Below are 7734 nucleotides of genomic sequence, written 5' to 3'. Positions count from 1 at the left end.
TTTAACAATTGACTCCAAATGCATTGACAAGAAAATAAGTAAAACTATTATTTAATGTGATTGGTTGATAAAATCAACGTACTATAGGCTACATTTTGTCTGCGATATCATCTCGGTGAAACCGGACATTAAATGAATTGATTTTACACAATTCATTTACCATTTAACAGCGTGCTGAAATGATTTTTGAGCAGTGATATGTTTGACAAATGTAAGCTAATGGTCACAGAGAATAAAAGACCGCAGGTTTGTGAATATTTATATAAAAAAAAATAATACCATTTATTTTATGATCAGTAGTGGAATACCGCGTTTTATCAGTGAAATAAAAGTGTTATTCCACTGGCTAGTTGTTTTTACCTAAAATGATTGTAAAATCATAAAATAAATAGAACATTACGCATTCGTGAAAATATAAGTTTTCTTGCTTCTCGATGAAATAAAATATGTTATTCACTCTAAAATGACAAATATCCTCTATGTATGTAATTTAGCATCGATATTGTTTTTGTGTATAATATTAGTATTTCGTTTCCTTAAAAAAAACCTCCAACAATTTAACCCGGAAGTTCATGTTTAAAATGGCGGGCGGGGACAGGGAAAAAATTTCGGCATGTTATTATCAAATCTGTTCATTTTTTCTGAAATCGTGCTTAATTAACATTAGTTGTTCGGCGCTACGATGTTGTTCAAATACGTACATTACAGAATCACATTATGATTAAACCAGAAACGGCTCGACTTGAACCAGCAGGTAAGAATCTGTTTTGAAATTATATCTTGGGAGGTTGGATTGGATTGGCGGCCATTTTGATTCTTGTTTCATGATTTTTTATATAATAAAGATTTTGCCAAGAGTAGACATAAACGCGGGCACAGACTAGAAAAAATCTTTTTACACTTTTGTGTTAGTTGAATTGTAATCTAATTTATGTTTAAAAAAACAACCTTAAATCAAATAAGCAGATATTTTCCCCAAACCCTCCGTTCAACCTGTCACTCTGTGGAATATTATTAGGCCCCTATTTTCCTGATTCAGTCACAGTTAATAAATAATAAATAATGGAACTAGAATCAGTCTGTGGAAGTTTCTCTATAGTTTCATTATTTTTTCCAGTCAGTGATGATATGACTCATTCCACCTTACAGTTTCAGCAATTACCGTATTGAGAATTTACCGTTCAAGGACTCCATTTTGGCATTGAATTGGAATTTGAAGAAAAACTGGTAACAATTTCATTTAATTTTTATATTTTCTATTTTTTTTTACCAATGTCCTACAATGATTAGTGTATGTGAACATACAATCCCAAGTAAAGTATTTATATGACACTTACATGCAACAGAGAGAGAAAAATGACATAAACAAGGCCTTACGTGTACTTGTATTTGAAGAATCAAGTAGTCCAAGCTATGCCTATATGCATACCGGTAATCAACTACGACGACGATTAGCTTTCTTCCGTTTCCACCCTTTCCCTGCACACTGTTCCATTCTACTTAGCCTACAGACGCTAGGTCGTTTCGGGAAAAAGGACAGGTAAGGTTAAATTTGATATGAATAATTCGTTTGCTGGTATGGGTATTTAGCAAACGGAGGAAACCGAATGGCCCAGAGAAAAACTCAAGAGATTGGACAGGCGACTCTACTCCTTGAAATCGAAACCATGCCACTTAACACAATGACAGACCCTGTGATTTCATGTGAATGCATTAACTACTAGACCATTCCCCCCAGCCCCACCCCATATTGAATAAAAGTATGGCTTATTTCAAATATGATATTTACATATAAAGAAAGTAGAGAGACTTCAATCTTACTAGAAAAATACTAGATTACCTGAAATGAAATGGGGTTTAAAGACAACGTCCTACTGTTCAGCTCCGACTGGTCTAATGCAGTGTGCTAAGAGAAAATGTTTGTCCGGGCAGCGACACTATGGCCTACTCTCATAGCGAATTCAAACTGCCAAGAGAACTTTTATGTGTACGCCAATGTGTACATTGGATCTCAGGGGAAACCACTCTGAAAAATCAAGATGAGCTTTCTCGGTCAACCCCAAGAGGTAACCTGTGGCCTCCATGCTAGTATTCCAGCACCTAACTCACTCAGTCACCATGGCCGTCTTCTAATTACTGCGACATTGAAACCATGTGACAAACAAGGATTATAAAAATAGATTTTTACGGCTTAGGTAGTTCCTTGGGATTAAAATTTTTGATACATATAGATACATTAGTTTCAATTTCAAATCACACAGTTTGTATATATGGTATGGTAGCTTTAATGGTAAATTACATATCATGTATTTATTTTTTCAGTTTCAATATTGGATGTATATGCAAATCACCCAGGAAAAGATCATGTAACAAAAGAAATTATAAAAGTAAAAAAATGGAAGAAGAAATGGCTGGAAAAAATGATGATAGAGCAGCTTTTTCTTGGTGGGTAACTATTCAATTCTTATAGAAAAGATTGCTGTTATGCTATTTTGAAATCTAAAATTCAGTTTAGTATAGTAAAACTGTACACGTACATGTATGAGCACAGACAGAATCTTAATTAGATATGACTGTCTCATCTGTGGCAAAGCAAACCAACACATGAAACAAAACAAATGTAGTTAAATTAACATTTTTTGACTTAATCAAAACTGTCTAGTCAATTTAAGCCAACTAATGTAATACATTGCATATTTTTTTTCAGTTAGCCACCTCGGAATATCAAGACAGCTGGAAAGGGCTATTGATATTGTGGAAGTGTTTTCTTACAGAGGTTGCTTATCAGACAAAGGCTATGTAAGTACCATGCATATTTGCTTTTTGAATCAGGAACTGGTTCTATACACTTGGTGGGGGGGGGGGGTTGGGTGGCCGAATGGTTAGCATGTGCGTGCTGTATCATACGGCCCGTCATCCTCGGTTGTACGTGACAAGGAGTAGGGTTGCCTGTTCAACCTCGTGGGTTTTCTCCGGGTCCTCCGGTTTCCTCCCACTGCTAAAGACCTCTACACGCAAGCGAATTAATGAAATAAAATTAAACCATATGTTAGCCCCGAAATGACCTAGTTTGTGTCGAGTGGACGTTGAACCCCATTTCTCTCTCTCTCTATACACTTGGTAATCTAGTTCTTCTTTTTGGGGCATAGTCTAGCGCTATGCCATTTCAAATACGATCAACATGAGACTCAGCAGGCTTGTTTGGTTGATATACAGTTTTGAAATATGACTTCAAAACTATAAGATGGATGCAATGTTACACCCTTTCATAATCATTATTATAAAGCGTTCAAATGCATGAATTTGTAAAATATAATTAATATCATATTGTAATACTGTTTGCAATACTGTATTCACCACTGCCTTAGTGGAGATAATTGGTAAATTAAATGATTATTTTTTCATTATTGTCTTTTTTTCAAGACTTTTGTTCTGGCTTCTGACCCATTGAGGCATAATAATCTACCTGGGTCTGTAACTTGAAAAGACACAATAAGTATTATGCAAAGTTGAAACAAAATAGAGACTCAACGTGTGGAAAAATAAGTTATTTATTTAAACATTGTGAACCGTAGAAAGTATATTTATTGCCAACTCAACCACATACTATCATCCAGGGTTTATGGACCTACTTATAGTCCAACCTTCGACGATGGGTTGTATGTTCAATCTAGTTGGAGGTGTATGATTGAACATACAATAATTCAATAAATCACTTCTCTTAGTATAATCTTATATTCTGTAACAATATCTAACAAAGATAATATATACATATAATACTGACCCACAGGATAGGTAACTTAATAAGGAACAGCATCTAAGAAATAACTAGTCACTATATCAGAGACCTGCCCTTCAGTATGTCCTGCTGCCTGCCTGTGGTTAACTCGCCTTTTTCTAATATATACAATTTTTAGGACTTTTATACCTTAGCTTTGTTTTTAGTTACAATATAATCCTTAATACCTTACTGGAATAACTTTACAATAGATAATAATTTATGAAACAATGTCTCTCTAATATAATTACAGAGTTTATTTTAATTAGGATTCTGGCTAATCTATAATGGCTCTGGCCTCAAATTAACTATGCTCTAATTCTACCTGGTCATAATACTTGAATATTAAGCCATCAAATTATTTTATAATTTTGAAAATGAAATGAAATGGGGTTTAACATCCTACTGTTTTGCTCATAAACTGGGCTAATGAAGACGGGCATACACCATACAGTGTGCTATGAGGGAAATTTTGCCCGGGCAGTGGCGCTACAGCCTACTCTTATATCGAATTCCAACTGCCAAGGGATCTTTTACATGCACGCCAATGTGTACACAGGACCTCGTTTTTTTATCCCATCCAAACGACTAGACAGCTGTCCTTGTCAGGTCCTCCGTCCTGTATCACTGACAAGGGGAAGACACGTCGGAAAATCTGGATGAACTTTCTCAGCCAATTCAGGGATCGAACACCCGACCTCCAGGCTAGTGAGCCAGCGTCGTACCCTCTTAGCCATGTGATCTCCTTATAATTTTGAAAAAGAATATAGTGATTGTAAAAGCTAATAAGTTATCAGTTGCATTTTATTTTTGTTTTTAATGTTAAATATCCCTCTCAAACACAATTATATTTTAATTCTCTCCAGAAATTTGTGTAAAATATAGACTGTAAATTAAAACTTTCATCTTTTAACTGTTGAGTCAATTTAAGTCATCTCATACATAGTATGTTTTTTTCCAGTTAACTACATCAGAAAGATAAAAACAGTTGGAAATGGCTATTCATATTGTGGAAACTTTTCTCACAGAGCTTGATAATCAAGCAAAATGTAAGTAACATACATATTTGTATTTTTAATCAGGAAGTAGTTTTATACACTAGCTTGGTAATCTAGTTATTCTTCTTGGGGCAATGCCTAGGACTCAGCTATTTCAAGTACTTGGCATGCTTGATTTTTGCCAATCACATCCATTGATTTCCTTCAAGTTATGATAGGGCCTATGTGTATTTTTACAGTAAATAGCAGTAAAATAATGATGGACAATATTTTACTTTTCAAATAGATTTCAATAGATTTTAAAGGGTAATATCCAATTTGTTGTCAATGGAAATAAAATAAGAATGGGTCCAAAAATAATTAGACATTGCCAAGTAAATAGGTGCTGCCAATGATGTAGTAGGGAATCTGGATTTGCAGACAATACATGTATGAACCGGGTGAATAGTTGACCTATTATGAGACTTCAGTCCCAAATCTCAAGACTTTTTTCTGACTTGGCCTGACAAAGACAGCTGTCTAGTCCTTCCGATGAGACGAATATTGGAATGCACGTAAAAGATCCCCTGGCAGTTGGAATTCGATATAAGAATAGATGATAGTGCCGTTGCCCGGGCAAAAATTCCCTCATAGCACACTGTGTGGCATATGCCCGTCATTATTAGCCCAGTATAGGAGCAGAACAGTAGGACGTTAAACCCCATTTCATTTCATTTTTCTGACTTTTAACCCATTTGATTTGAGCATAATAATCTGCCTGGGTCTTTAAGTGGACAAGACACAATAAGCGTTACGCAAAGTTGAAACCAAATAGAGACTCAGTCTCGATGTGGCAAAATAAATTGTTTATTTAAACATTGTATTCTTATTGCCTACTTTTTATTTTTTAGGCTGGAACACCCTTGAAAGAGTATTTGATGTATGATAACAACAAGAGAACCCAAGCATCAATTTATTTTATACTTCTGGGAAAGAATGCATTTGACCCAATTTTTAAATATTTATTTTTTGTTATTAATGTTAAATTTTCTTCCAAAACACAATTAGATTTTAATTCTCTTCAAATATGTATGTATAATATAGCAAGTAAACTGACATATAAATCACTTAGAATTTGGTCGGAAATCATAAAGTATTTAATAGGCATTACTAGAAACCAAATGTAGATCAAATACACCCAGAATTACAAAAAACCTTGACCTACATTAAGGTGACTTTCCCTTGCTTATGAAATGAAATACGTTTTAATATCCTGCTTTTCTGTGTTCTTAGAGTGATTCTACCCTACCCTTATATCAAATATTTCAACTGTCAAGGGTTCTTTAAAGGGTACCCAGGGGGGCCGAATGGTTAACACGCACACATTTGATCAGAAGGTCTGTCATTGATTCAAATAATTCAATTTTCAAGGGTTCTTCAAAGTGTACGCAGTTGGGTTGGTTTCGATTCTGGGGGTGGGGGTGGATGGCCGAATGGTTAGCACGTGCATGCTGTATCATACGGCCTCCTGTCATTGAGTCAACTGGCATGGTTTCGAATCCCCGGTTGTAGACAAGGAGTAGGGTCGCCTGTCCAATCTTGTGGGTTTTCTCCGGGACCTCCGGTTTCCTCCCACTGCTAAAGACCCCTACGCGCTAGCGAATTATTGAAATAAAATTAAACCATATGTTAGTCCCAAAATGACCTAGTTTGTGTCGAGTAGACGTTAAACCCCATTTCTCTCTGTCTCTCTCTCTTTTGATTCTGGGCTTGTACCCAATTATCCCTTGCCATATCCAACACTGAAAAGTGGGAACTATGCCGGAAAATCCAGTTGAAATTTCTCGGCCAACGCCTTATGCTCACTGAACCACTGTGGCTTATGACTTGTGATTGTATATAAATCTTTTGTACATATGATATTTTTTTATTTCAATTTTGTAATCTTGATGCTTTGCTTCTTTTATTTATAAAATATTCATTTTGTTTGGGTTTTTTTTAATGAGGAAAAGGCTCTACATCATTTTATTACTCCTGGAAAATAGAGCAATTTTCTTTTGTTAGTTTTCTGTGTATGCTAGTTATTTCTAGATGCCTCACAAATCACTTGTAGTGTGATTTTGTAGCATTTTTCAGTTTTTGAAATTGTTTCAATTTAGTGCATAATTAATCTTATTAGTGCTTAGTTTGGATGTTATTAAATTTAGATATATTTGAATTATATATTTTGGGGTATGGGGTAGGGATACTGTGTACATATCTTTATATTCTCAGTTCTTGTTTTGGGGTAAAGAACAATTTAAATAGCTATTTTATATTTTGTGATGGGTTTAGTGTGTGGGGCAAAAAACAATTTAAATAGCTATTTTATATTTTGTGATGGGTAAAGTGGGGGGGAGGGGTCATTATATATAACACAATATAATTTGTATTAGAATTGAAGTCTCTGTTTTTCTGTTAACATTTCAAATATCTATTTAGTTTTGATGTATTAATTTACTTTTTCCTATGATTTTATGAATAAATAATAATCTTACAAAATTTTTTTTTGTTTCCTTCTTTTATCAAACTTTACAGGTCTAACAGAGCAAAGAGAGGGGTCCTGCATAGAAAGGTTGCTATGCTGGATATAAATTGGGGACAAATACAACACAAGTTTTTGATGATGGTTATACACAAGTTTGTATGAAACCACACAAGTTTCAGAAATTTCAACACAAGTTTCAGAAATTTTAACACAAGTTTCAGAAATTTCAACACAAGTTTCAACACAAGTATTGTGTAGATTTCACACAAGTTTCAACACAAGTTTTGTGTTGTTTGATACATTTTAACACAAGTTTTGTGTTGTTTCAACATTTAACACAAGTTTTGTGTTGTTTTAACACAAGTTTGTGTTGTTAAATAGAGACACCTAACTTGTGTTGAATTTAACACAAGTTTGTGTTGTTTCAACACAAGTTTTTTTTCAGTGTAATC

The 7734-nt window shown here is 34.5% G+C and overlaps 1 long non-coding RNA gene across 2 annotated transcripts; it reads left to right on the top strand.

The window, feature by feature from the left end:
* Positions 1–1312: 1312 nt before the first annotated feature.
* LOC126824993 (uncharacterized) lies at positions 1313–7080 on the top strand. 2 transcript variants are annotated; one of them, XR_007681728.2, is made up of 5 exons: positions 1313–1540; positions 2323–2445; positions 2708–2799; positions 4740–4827; positions 5667–7080. It is a non-coding gene; the product is annotated as an uncharacterized LOC126824993 (long non-coding RNA). The 2 variants fall into 2 exon arrangements; XR_008788388.1 differs by having other exon boundaries at positions 2323–2449; positions 2734–2799.
* Positions 7081–7734: the final 654 nt, after the last annotated feature.

This window comes from Patella vulgata, chromosome 6, assembly GCF_932274485.2.
Source record: "Patella vulgata chromosome 6, xgPatVulg1.2, whole genome shotgun sequence".
Taxonomy (NCBI): domain Eukaryota; kingdom Metazoa; phylum Mollusca; class Gastropoda; family Patellidae; genus Patella; species Patella vulgata.
This window is presented reverse-complemented; position numbering and strand designations above follow the sequence as displayed.